Source organism: Scatophagus argus, chromosome 19, assembly GCF_020382885.2.
Source record: "Scatophagus argus isolate fScaArg1 chromosome 19, fScaArg1.pri, whole genome shotgun sequence".
Lineage (NCBI taxonomy): Eukaryota > Metazoa > Chordata > Actinopteri > Scatophagidae > Scatophagus > Scatophagus argus.
Window position 1 is genome coordinate 11085553 of NC_058511.1, and position 13273 is coordinate 11098825.

The window sequence follows — 13273 nt, forward strand, 5'->3', positions numbered from 1 at the left end:
GTGTAATTGTTGCTTGTGTACAGTTAGGTAGTGAGTAAGATTCATTAGCCAAAAAAGTGACAAAACACAATAACCAAAGTTAAAAATGAATTTGACTTATAGCATTATTTTTTGTCAAGTTTTCTACACATATCACAATAAAATCATTATTGAGATTTCTATTGGCCATGACGTATAAAAATGTAGTCTTTTCAAGTTGTTTTTTTTTTGTTGTTGTTGTTGTTGTTTTTTAAGTCTCCACCAACAATCGAGCACTTATATTAAGTGTTCAATTGTTGGTGTAGCTAATGTGCTAATGGCTCCTCCACTATCATAGCCAACATCTGGTAAGTGAAGAATAACCCCTGCAATATACTGATAAGTGAATGAGTGTCTCTGTTGTGTAACAGGCTGTACTGACATTTCAAATGACCAAACTCAATGGGGTGGGACTTGTCTGCTGTCATGGAGAAGGGCAAAACACACTTCCAGACAATCTTTAAATCAAGACACTCATGGTGTACCGCTCATTTGTACAAATGCTTAAAAAAAATGAAAAGAGCTGCGTGGGAATGTTTCTGTTTTGGGAAGACAGTTTGACAAGCCAAGATGCACTTTGTTTGAAGTATACTTACTCTTTGAGTGGCGACAGAAAGTTGTCTTTGTCTTGGTTGTGGAAAACTGTTACATAGCCCCTGACCTGGTCATCATAGTCCAAATGCCCAGTTTTCCACTAGACCACAATAGCATCATTTTTTCTACATTTACAACCCCTTTAGAAAAGCTGTGTTTTAAGGTATGAAAATCCCACATGACTCGAAGTTAGATAGCATAGAAAATGTAAAGCAAATTTTAGAGGCAGTGAGGTTGCATACAAAATGATGTGATTAGATGCTAAATTCATTCGAAAAGTTCCAAAAAGGACAGAGCAAAGCTAGTTGTTACAGAGGGACAGAAACAGATGGAGGTCAATAACTAAGCAAGCAACCTTTGGAAGGAGGAAGAAAAAGAAACAAGGTGAAATTGTAACCAGCAAAAATATTGACACCAGTTTGGACTGGCTGAATGTCCAACAGGCATTGCTCTATTGATGCCTGATGCTCACTATATATATATATATGATTATTGAAGTTGTGTTGGCTTGAACTTCAATTGGCTGAGTGCCCAAAATGGCTTGTCGGAAGTAAGTGAGACGTGGAGCAGCTGCAGTTAGAGAGTGCTTGTGTATGCCCATGTGTCATCTACAGTATGACGTTTTTTTAGCCTCTGTCACAGCCTCTGGTATAACTCGTGGCCTGGTGATTGGGTGCACAGATAAAAACCAGGGTGCCTTTCTGTGCATGTGTGTGTGTGTGTGTGTGTGTGGCCCCACTTTGCAGCACGGGACAAGAGGGCAAAGTAGGACATTGATAGGTTTCAGAGTCAAAGGTCTGGTCTCTGTCACTGTGATTGAAGTTACAGTTTATAAACAGAGAGAGAGAAACACTGTTCAGTTTTCTGCCTCACACAGTGGCATCAATGCATGTGTGTGTGTGTGTGTGTGTGTGTGTGAGAGAGAGAGAGAGAGAGAGAGAGAGAGAGGTTTGATCTTCCAACTGACCAGAACACCAAGCACCCTGCTAAATCCATAGGGCTGCCTGAATAAACATTTAATCAGACATGTACATGGCCTACTCTCTGGAGTCCGCTTGGAGGTTGTATTCTACATGCGAGGACGTATTTTGTAGCAGCTGTTGAGAAAGGATACATCAACCATAACACAGAGGTCACAAAAAATTGTAGGTCTGCACAGAGCAAGAGCATACGCCCTCAGATGATGAAATTTACACCACAAGGGCCAAAACGGACTCTTGATATGTCGTGGAAAGTGCATTTTTGCAATTTCGACTGTAGTCCCGTCCCATCTGAGGTTGTCCTGAAGTTGTTTAGCTCTTAGGTGTCACATCACTGCTGCAAGGCAAGCTATACAGAAGTATCCAGTGGCTTTTTGCCAAACTTCTCCATTCATCCTCCACACTCTAAAAAGCAATTTTTGTTTTGTGTGTAGCATAAAGGGACTATAGTATGAGTAAAATTGGCATTTAATAATCTCAAATATATTAATTCATTATACTAATTCATTTATTTTCAACTTTATTTACTGTATAGAGGTTGGTCTACTGAGAGTTTTGCATGTATGTTGCATGACTGCCTGCAGAAGTACATAAGAGGAACAACAAAGATTAAAACAAAAAAGACATGAAAAAGTTTCTTGGAACATTTTTACTATAACGCACACAAAGAACTACCATCATTTCAGGTTATCTTGAAGTAATAATAATGCTCTTTCGATTATTTATTTATTTATTTTTTTAAAAATGCAGGTTTAAATCTTTTAAATATGGTTCTTAAAATGATAAAAACAAGTTTAAAAACGAGGTTTGGATGTCAGTAATTGTTTCATATTCAAGATATGTGGTGTAATGAGGTGTTTTCTAAATTTCAAAATGCCTTACAGAGATCCAACACGACATTTACAGATGAGATTTAATTGATTTAAAATTAAACTGAGGTATGCACAACACCAAAGCTCAAGCGTCGGTAGCTTATCCAAGACAAAATCATTACATATCACTGTACCGGTTTAATCTCTAAATGATCTCTGTAAATGAAGGGAGATATAATGTCAGTATTATCATTACACACACCTAATTAGCAGTGTAATGCTGGACCACCACTGATATTATTCACACCTGATTAGTCAGGCTGTTGTTAACAGGGAGGGCAATGATGGAGAGGGATGATAAACAGCACTCTTATTGGCTGGATCAAGTTCAGATGCTTTGATCTCCTTCCTCCCCATTACTCAGAGGGAATGACAGGTGTGTGTGTGTGTGTGTCTGTTTATATATGTGGAAATTTTTGTAACACATTAAATAAGGTGCACAAATTCCTGAGTAGCAAGAAAGAAAACTCTTTGTAGAGTCGTACGTTTTATAGTTAATGTTTTTACTCCTTGCAAAAGCTTGAAGCGCAGTGCTTTTATTTTATTTTGAAAAATGAACTTATTTTTTTGTTTCCCCTTGCAGATGAAGTGATCTCACCACATCATATCTCCTCTGTCTCAGTGGTCCAGTTAGCTCATAGTTGCATGCTCACAAAGAGACCACTCATACAGACACGCACACACTGATAATCTTTAACTTTCTGTGGCACTCAGAGGTAATTACTGTAGTTCACAGTGCACAGGAGTATTATCAGACCCCAGGAAAAGAGATAGGAGCAGTCCCTAAAGACATCGCACAATCAGACTGACAATACACACCCAAAGTCCACTGTGAGTAAAGTGTGTGTTTTTGCGTTTATGTATTTCTTTGCATGTGTCTCTGTGGAGGGGGGGATGTTAGCATGCTCTTGTCTAAATGAACAAACTCCAGGCTCAAGTAAGATACACCCACATAACCTGCCAATATCTCTGGATAAACCATCCAGAGCTGCTGATAGCCAGGGATGTGTTGACTGGCCCAAATGCGGGAAAACCTCTGCCTTCCTGGGTGAAGACATTACGCATATCCTGGCTGCTGCTGCCCTCCAGCCTACAATCTCCCTCCAGGTCCCACAGGGAACAATCGCCCACGCCAGGACCAGGACTGAGGCTCCTCCTGGGCTAATCTGCTGACCCCCCCCTCCCAGAATAGGCCTTAAGTACAGGGAGGGAGCTAGTACAAACATTGCACATTTGACTTATGCTTACAATCTTACACACTCTAGCACACTAACAGTGGGTACACAGATATCCAGTCATGGAAAATACAACAATCTCCTACCCTCCTGTAATATAAATATTAAAAATCCATTGGTTGTTTTTATGGCAAAATGTGGGACTGGAGAGAAGGAAAACTAAAAGCAACACAAAGAAAGGAATGTGAAATCACGAAATGAAGCAGGTATGCATGGCTGTTTAGGAGTTGAGATTTGGCATAACACTCAAATGATGGTGTGTGTCTATGTGTGTGTGTGTGTGTGTAAGATTAAGGTAGTTGACCTTAGCAGCACCTTCTCACATCTCTTTCCAGTCTAATCTGTGTTTGCACCAGTATGTGTATCAGTTCTCCCATGAGACACAGGCATAATGCTACCGGAGGCTAACAGGAGATGATGAAAAGGTGAGATGTGAGAGATAAAAGTTGTGATAAACGTAGCCCTTACACACACACACACACACACACACACATACACACCTAACGTGAAATCTCAAGAGACCCTTAAAATCCTCTGAACCCCAAGTCCCAAGGCAGGAAACAGACAAGTGTGTGTGTGTGTCTTAGCTCATTAGAGTGTGCATGTATTTGTTTGTGAGTGTAACCCAAGCTCCGGAGCAGTTAACAGACAGGTCCACTTAGTAGCAGAGGACAGACATAGCAGCACCGTACCTTTACAGCATAATCACAAACAGATGTCCACTGACCTCTCCACTAAATGTTAGCATTTAATTCCTTGGTTTAATTCACCTAAAATCCAAATACGCATACATGTTTCTGCATTGATGATACAACACTGCATTCAGTTAAGAGAAAACTCGGCTCAAAAATAACTGTAGGCGTACATGTCGTTGCCAGATACAGTAACATTTTTAACTCTTAGTGTTTAATTTGAAACTCTTCACTGTCATGGCTTTATATCAATCAAATATTTTGTATCAAACTAACACTGAAGATATAAAATAGCACAGAAAAATCACTAGAAGTTGAGAATTCAAATTCTGGGAATATCTATACAAAAATATAATTTAGAATGTTATATGATGCAATGAGTCCTGCATGGCACTGAATGGCACAGATATGCAGCACACACACACAAACACTGTACTGAGTATTAACTGAGCCTGTTATATTTTAGGAAGCTTCTGAGCTTGGCCAAGTACAGGCAGCAGTGTTTCTATTTGTAGTTATTTATTTCCTGATGTTACTGTGGATATAAAGGTCAAAATCAGAATTTGAATTTGTATGGACATTTTATTCATACAAACATATTAGCATCCTATGATCCAGCATAAAGACTAAGTTGTGCATCAGGATGCTGTCAGTTCCATCAATGTGCTGTTAGTGGAATAGCTACAAGGTGTTGGTCAAGAAATTGAACAGTGGGATTTATTTTAAACATTTCCCTTTTTACACATTTTTTTGTGTTTGTGTGAATAGCTTGCTTTTTCTCACCTGTTGTGCTTTTTTCTTGTTTCCTGAAGTTGCTGAGTTGTTTATGATTATACAAAAAGGTAGGTACTACACAGAGATAACCAGACTTCAGTTCTACTCTTCCTGAGAAGAGCTGTGGCTTCTGAAACACACACACATTTATACACATGCATGTGCATACGAACCTCTCTTTCCCATTCTCTCACTCACTTAGACGCAGACGCAAAAGATCACTGTGCTGTGTCAGCTGTTGTCCAGCTGTGTGATGTGTATTTACTTTTTGGCTTATTTATTTGACAGCAGCAATCTGCATCTTAAGAGGTGAGAAGTGTATGTGTGTATGTGTGTGTGCGCACGCTTGTGTTATTCTTACACTATCATCATCCATTCCAGTCATTATCAAATTGCCATAATGACGTGACACATTCAATTCTTGATGAAATGTTTTTCTTTGTGTTGCAAACTGTAAATGCTCAAAATCTCTTATGAAAAAAAAATGTTCCAGCATTACAAAAAAGCAAAACAAAACTGTTGTCACATCAGTTTTCTCAACATGGACATTTCATAGCTAATCGTTTTATTTAAATGAAATCATTATTTTCAAAGAATTTGTTTGAGGAGGCGAAGAGGAATCGTGTGACGCTTTCGTGTTTCATCCTCAGTTTTGGTGAGCTTTGACACACAAATAAGCACTGCTGACCAACTGCAAACTGTCTTTGCAGTGCTGACATTGGAGGGGGATGAAGAGAACTGATAAGGACAAAATGGAGGAATAATTTTATGAAACCCTGCTCTGCTGCAGTAAAAATATGGTTTGAGACAATGGATGGTGCATATACATTCCCTTGAATTAGCTGTGTTAATTTACTGACCAAGTGATCAATATGTCACCAACCTTCCAGCATGGACCAGCACCATGATGCTTGAATGAATTTGTGCTACTTCCTGGTATGAGACGCTAAGATTATTATTTAAACTAATTGTTTTTCATACAAATTTTTAGGTATGTTTGACTAATTACAGCATATGTGCATTCAGTAGTTTGGCACAGTATCAGATTCAGAACGTATTGCATAAGAGATATGGTACATCCAGCTGGGTTAACAGTGTTAAAAAATAAATGTATAACTATAGTCATCTGGGCTTTTTCAAGACTAATTATACCACAGTATGTTTTTCCTGCTTTTTTACTGCACTGTCTCTTCTTGGTGTGGGGAAAAAAACGCAGAGCAGATCCATCAGCAAAATGGTGGTCCTTATCTATCTCTTTCCCCCGGATGCTAATTTAAGATAATAAACCCTGCAGATCATTTCTCTGCTGCTCCAAACTCACCGTCACCTCTGCTCCTCTTGCAACACACACGCACACGGCCATATGGAGTGGGAGTATGCTCGTGCACCCCACACACACACAAACGCACACACATATCCTCTCCTAAACACGTGGTTGTTGGCTTTCCCTTAGGCGGCAGCAGGTGAGTGTAAACTGAAATGCTTCGGATAGTCACATCGGCAGCACGGAGATGCACGCTTAAGTAAGCACTGGATGATAAAAATAGTGTCAAGGACTTTTAAATACACACAGTCAACACACGCTTACCTACACAGGCATGAACGCAGACACACACAATCTCTCTGTGTGTCTAAGTTTAAACCCCTCGTTAATCTTCACTCCACGCCTTAAACACAGGTGTTTGGACAGCTTACAGATGAGAGTCTGATGCCAGATATTATGATCTCATGTAACTATGCTCAAGTTCTTACTTTCACACACAATTGTTTCTCACTGAAAATTCCCCTCTACGCAAGTTATCACAAACACCGAGACAATCTCGAACGTTTCCTTTTTCCCCCACTCACCAGCTCCGTCAATACACAGATATTTATTTAGCTCAGAGACAGAGAGTCTCATGAGCAGACTCGCCTGAAGATTTTTATTGAGCAAGAAGATAAAAAAGCGAGTTCTGCTCTGTATCCATTAGGGCTAAAATGGCCAGAGGAGTGTCTGATGAAATGGAATAAACTGTTGTGGTTATCTTCCCTGGCTGCTGCAGTGGAGGAGAGCCAGAGATGAAGAGAGGGAACATGTACATATGCTCGCAAAACTACACATTACTACACAAGTGCAAAAACCATTCACACACACACACAAATCTACCCCAGCTAGGTATTGCCCAGGTCTGTATTTATTCCTAATCATAACAGAGCAGGCAGATAATGGCTGATGGGACTGTCGTAAAAATAACTAGGCACATGTCTGTTTGGATTAACCTTGTCTCCTCGCCCCTTCTCCCTCCTTGTCTATCCCTTCATCACATTTTATTGCTCTTTTCTTTTCAAACCATTGTCTATCTATCTATCTATCTATCTATCTATCTATCTATCTATCTATCTATCTATCTATCTATCTATCTATCTATCTATCTATCTATCCATCCATCTATCTATCTATCTATCTATCTATAATGAAACATGTAATACTAAAAGGAAAAACACACTTGAAGTACACCAAAACACATTATTTTATTACCTGATTAATGTGCTGCATATTTATTTTGGAAGAGCATGAACTGTCTCATCAGCAGAAAAAACAACTGCTTATTTTCCTCCAAACTGGCCTCTTTGTTTGAATAAGATATAAAATACTTGTCCAAATTTGTTAAAAACTGAATCTGGGAGGAAAAATAACAAGATAGCCAGAGAGCAAAGAAACAGCGCATATCATCTTAAGCACTTCCCTTGTGTGTGTGTGTTGTATTAGTTTCAAGCTTTGCAACTCTGCATTATATTTGGATATCAGTTTAACCACTCCACCATACCTTCCAGCAAAGTAGTTCTGATAGTCCCACTGTTTGCTACCTTCCCAGCAGACTCCAGATCAGTGTAATAGTGATCAGTGTCAGCAAAACTGGCAATTGTACACTAACACAATACTCATCACAACTTTATAAGATGAGGTATTAAATATTTACCTGTCAGCTTGTTTTGGTGTTTATGCGCCCCCTAGTGGCCAACATTTGATTTATGATTTAAGTTTCATAGTATGGCTGGAAAAAAATAGTTGGGGAAATTAATTAATTGAAATTAACTGTATTTTTTTTTTACTCTCCAAAAATAAAGTCAAGACCCAAAGGCAGAGTTGCTGATTTGTTGAAGTTGAACATTCTTACATTTAAAACGTAGTTATTACCCAGGATGCCCTTTTTCTTATGAGCCATGTTCAACAAAACCGGAAACAATTATGTTAAAAACCATCAACAAGACAGTTGATAACTTCAGCAAACTCTCTGAACTCCAAAGGAGGAGGACACTGCCTGTAAAATGCTGATCCCCGTGTCTGATGAGAATGGGAGGCCAATATTTTATATCTCTGTGGAGGACGGGGATACAATATATCTGACACAGCTTTATTGGCTTACTCTTTAATGACTTCCTGCAAAGAGTGAGGCTGTAGGAGACAGAGGGAGTCTAAGTTGCTGTGAAACGAGATGTTTCCTTTTTTACTCTTTCTTTCTGTTTTTGGACTTTCTTTGAACTATTTATGCTCTTTACCTCATTACCAGTGTCCCTGCTCCTCACACCGAAGGCTGATCCTCTGTTCGCCTCTTTATATCTACCGCTTTTATCATCATTTGGAGAGTCTCTAAAGTAAATGCGTCTTCAACATGATAAGTTTATGACCTTGTCCATGTATTCCTTAGTGTACCCCCCTCTTTCTCTCTCTGGATGGCTAAGATGGGGTTACTAATGAGCAAATGTTCTGATGATGAAGCCTTTTTCCAAGAATCTTTTCTTCCAAACGCCCGTGGCCTTTGGATGACTCCCCAAGGAGACCATTAATTTAGATATCAGTATGTGTGTGCGTACATGTGCGTGGGCATGCATTTGTGTGTGCGCTGTTTGAATATGAGTGGGAGATTTTTGTTGCTTTGTTTTATCACACAGAGACACAAGTATGAGCAAAAACAGATCAATTAGAAAGCACATCTGCAAATGTGCAGCAACACGGTACAAACTCCCAAATGCTCAAAACACAACAGCCCCCTTATCACATATCCCTCCTTCCTACCATCAGTCTGCACCTTCAGCCCAGTCCGCTCCCCAAATACCACCCCAAAACATCCTTCTGTGTCAACACCTCTCACCCCCCTTCCCACTTCACCCGAATTCAGACCTGTATAAGCATAAAGTTTAGGAGACTCTTTACACACACATACAGATACAGGAATGTATTGTATCTGTAAATGTATTAGAAAACGCTGTATACATTAAGGCCCACAGTGACAATGATGCATTTCGCTCCTGATTGCAAACACACACTTTACATCAAAAGGCAACCAGGTGTGTAATTGAAGGGAGCTTCAGCTAACGCATGTGTGGTTTTCCTCTGCAGTTGTTAGTTACCATTCAGACAAACTCCTCCACACTCTTACTGCAGTTTGTTTTTAGAGCGCTCTGTTTTCTAGTGAGAGAGGAAGACTCCACTCGACAAGACTTACAGCAACTCCTTCTCTTACCAAACATTGTCTGTCTGTCTGAGGCGCTGACAAAGTGGCCAGTGGGTCCTGGTCCTGTAGCAGAGATGTGTTGTTTGTTCATATCTGTCTATAAATATTCACAAAAAGAGGTTTTTCCATAAAGATTTTTCATGTAGCTGCAAAAGCTCTGGTTTTAGATACCTTTGGACTAGTTAAGCTCATCTTTCTGTTCGTTCTCAATAAAAGGATGAGTTCACTGTCAGTAAAAGACAAAAAAAACCCTTTTCTCAGAAAACTTTTCCATCTGTCCACCCTGAATGAGGCATCCCTCCTTTGTTGCTCTTTTGAATATAAGTCAAGTGAAGCTATACTGTCTGTACAGCATACAACACTCAGACACGCAGACATGCACAGGCAGTTACAAACTGTGAACTGAAATGAATGTATCCAAGTGAGAATTTGATTTCATCCTGGCCCAACCTCCTCAGCTTCACTTCTCTTTTTCTGAAAAGCGCAGGTGCTTTCTCTGCAGACTGGGGTTGCAACAGATAATACTCATGACAGTGTCATCATTTCCAAAACTAGTCTAAACATGGCCTAGCAGGGAACTTCATAACAATTTGTGCAGGTGTGTTAATGTTAGGCCAGTAAATCTGACACGATGAGTGTTGGGAGTGATCATCTCTCTGTCTGAGCCTGGCCTCAGAGTAGTGATGGGAGGGTGAGAAGATTCCTCTTCTTTGTGGAAACTCTTTTTTGTTTGATTGAATGTCAAAGGCTGTGTTGGATGTGTCAGAGAGAGCGTGGGGTTGCTGTCATCTCTTATATGATGTTGATATATATATTTGTATAGATATATGATATTTTGCATCTGAAGAATAGGTTTAGATAAGACATTTACAAATTAAATCCTGGTAAATCAGGGTACTTTCATCCTAGGAGTTTGTGCATTGTGAGTATGCCATCATATTTTTTAGATCATGGTGTATAATGGATTAAAAAGATTTAGGGTACACAGGCCAACAGAATGGGTAAAGTGAATTTGGGCAGGTTTACTCTACATTCTATCCTTGTTTTGATGAATTAGTAATTTTCTCTTGCATCAAGCAAAACTTATCAAGAGTCCACACCCAAATGACTTGCTTAATATCTTTAGGACGTTGCATCATGTATACACAAACCTGTTTACATGCATCTCTGTATCTGCACGGGATAGCGGTGTGCCCCTTTTGCCTGTCTGACTGGTCCCAATAAGAATGGAGCTGATATAAACAGGCTCTGTCGTTCCCACGTCTCTGTTTACACTGGGAGACCCCAGAGCAGCACTGCCAGAGCACTGGATTCCCTCTGCACAGTGAACTCACTATCTATCTTTGTCTCAAACAGAAACACTTCATACACACATAGTACATGGGCATGTAGACACAGTATATGTGCGTCTATGCAGAAATTCAGCTACTGATGTTTGTAAAGATCCGGATGTGAATAGCACACAGGCTCATTTCCTTCTCCTTACTTTCATAATTTAGGGCTTTCCCTCATGCTTTTATTTTTGTCACTTTTAGTCTTGTTGCCGGATCCCACCGTAACTTCTTCATTTCCAAATTCCTTTTCAATCCCTGCTGAAAAAGCACAAGCTGGTAAAGCTTTGGCTGAAACAGAGTTCCCACAAACCCATCAAACCACTATTGAACTCAGGTTTACAACACAACCACAGAGACTCTCAAAAGCCTTAACTTCACTCTCTAAGTCCTTTTGAAATGGGTCTGTGATGTACGCCCAACATAAACAGAACACTGGGGCCCTGACAAACATGTCCAGTTTACGGGCAACTGTGAGGTCACCCCAGCAGAGCATCTCTGCAAAGACGATGGACATGGACAAATAAGGTTTTTAAAAGAAATGGCATCTTTACATTCTGTGGAAAACTGTAGCCAGAAAGCCAAACTTGTCAGCCGCTTGTCATAAGTGTCTACATCATGTTTCACCCAATAACAAACATTTTACTTCATTAATTATTTCTGTGTCATATTTAAACTTGGAAAATTTCAAAGTTAACCCGTAGTCAATCAACCACAATTCCACAGAAACACATATATTCCCAGAAACCTGAAATAATGAATTATCTCTGACGTTCCCTCAGTCGCTCCCTCTTCAACACGCACACACACACACACACACACACACACAGAGTAGTTATGGTGATGGATCGTCTATTTATTCTTAAACATATCTGCATCTATAAAGCGGTAAGTGCTCACATCTGTGTGTTTACATGCTGCATCTTATGACCTAATGAGAATAAGAGCATTGTTCCCCTGGGAAGAGACTGCCCCAGTGATGTGTAGCCCCAACAAACTGTAAACATACTCCTGCGCCCTGCGTCAGCCATCTCACAACACACACAAACACACGCACACCATCAATGTTAGAGGTCTGACTTTCCTAACCTGCTCTAAATCTAAACCTTTATAGTAAACATCTTGGGACATCTGAACAAGGCTCTTGGGCAGAATGGATGTGAATCACGAGGCTATATTTCACCACAAGAATTAAATGAGAAGGACAGGAGACAATTTGGTAACCAGGGAGGAAGGACAATAACAACAAGGCTGAATCATAAAGAAGTTATTTCTCTGTTTTGCTTGGGTGCAGGCCAGGCAAGACAAATGTTTGTAGTGATATGAGCAGAAAAGCTGGGTTACAGGACACAATGCACAAATGTACATAAGCAAGCAATAAGTCATGGATATTAACACACATAAACAAATACACATGAACATGTGTGCATACACAGAGATTCACACACAGTCAAATCTGTGTTTAGTTTAAGCAATTTTATCTCATAAAGATTTTATGTCATTCTTATCAGTTTAACCTTCATGCAGCTTTGTGCAAAGTTGCACAAAGCTGAGCCCAACAAATGAACTCAAGAAGAAGCAAAAGTCATCAAAAAACCTAATAAAGTCATGATTGGTCTGCCTAAAGGTCACAGTGCACAGAAACCCCAGGACAGCATCCATTCACTAAATTCATTCATGAGCTGCGAGAGCGGCTGTGAATTCTCTCATTGATAACACAAACATTCCCGGCAGCCTCCAAACTTTACTCCTTCTCATCTTTTGTAGCCTGTCCAGAATTCCCTGAGGAACATTTACTGACCAGATGTGCTCATTTTCTTTGGAGATGTTCTAATCCACAAAACCTAACTGTCAATACACCATAAACACTGAAAAAAGGTTACACGTTGTTATCTGGAAATGGTGTTAACATAAGCCTGTTAAGTGTAATATTGGCAGACATAGACGATTACACAGACAAACTTGTCTAAAGTTTGTCTAAAGTCAATGACCATTTTAACCCTTACTTTGACTTGCAAATTATAACTTTTAATGACTAAAAATTCATTCAGGTTTACCAGTTATATTAAATTACTAGCTCATTCTGTTGGTGTGGAAATGTGTGTGTGGAAAAGATTTTCTTACGTGAAATTATTAAAACGTGAAATTATCTTGTCGATAAAAATTTATCGACAAGATACTCTTTTTTTCACTTGGAGGCACAAGATCCAAACTTCAGACCAATTTTGCTGTTCAGGTACTTATCAGTTATACTCTTTATCTTTTTGCAAATACAAAACTC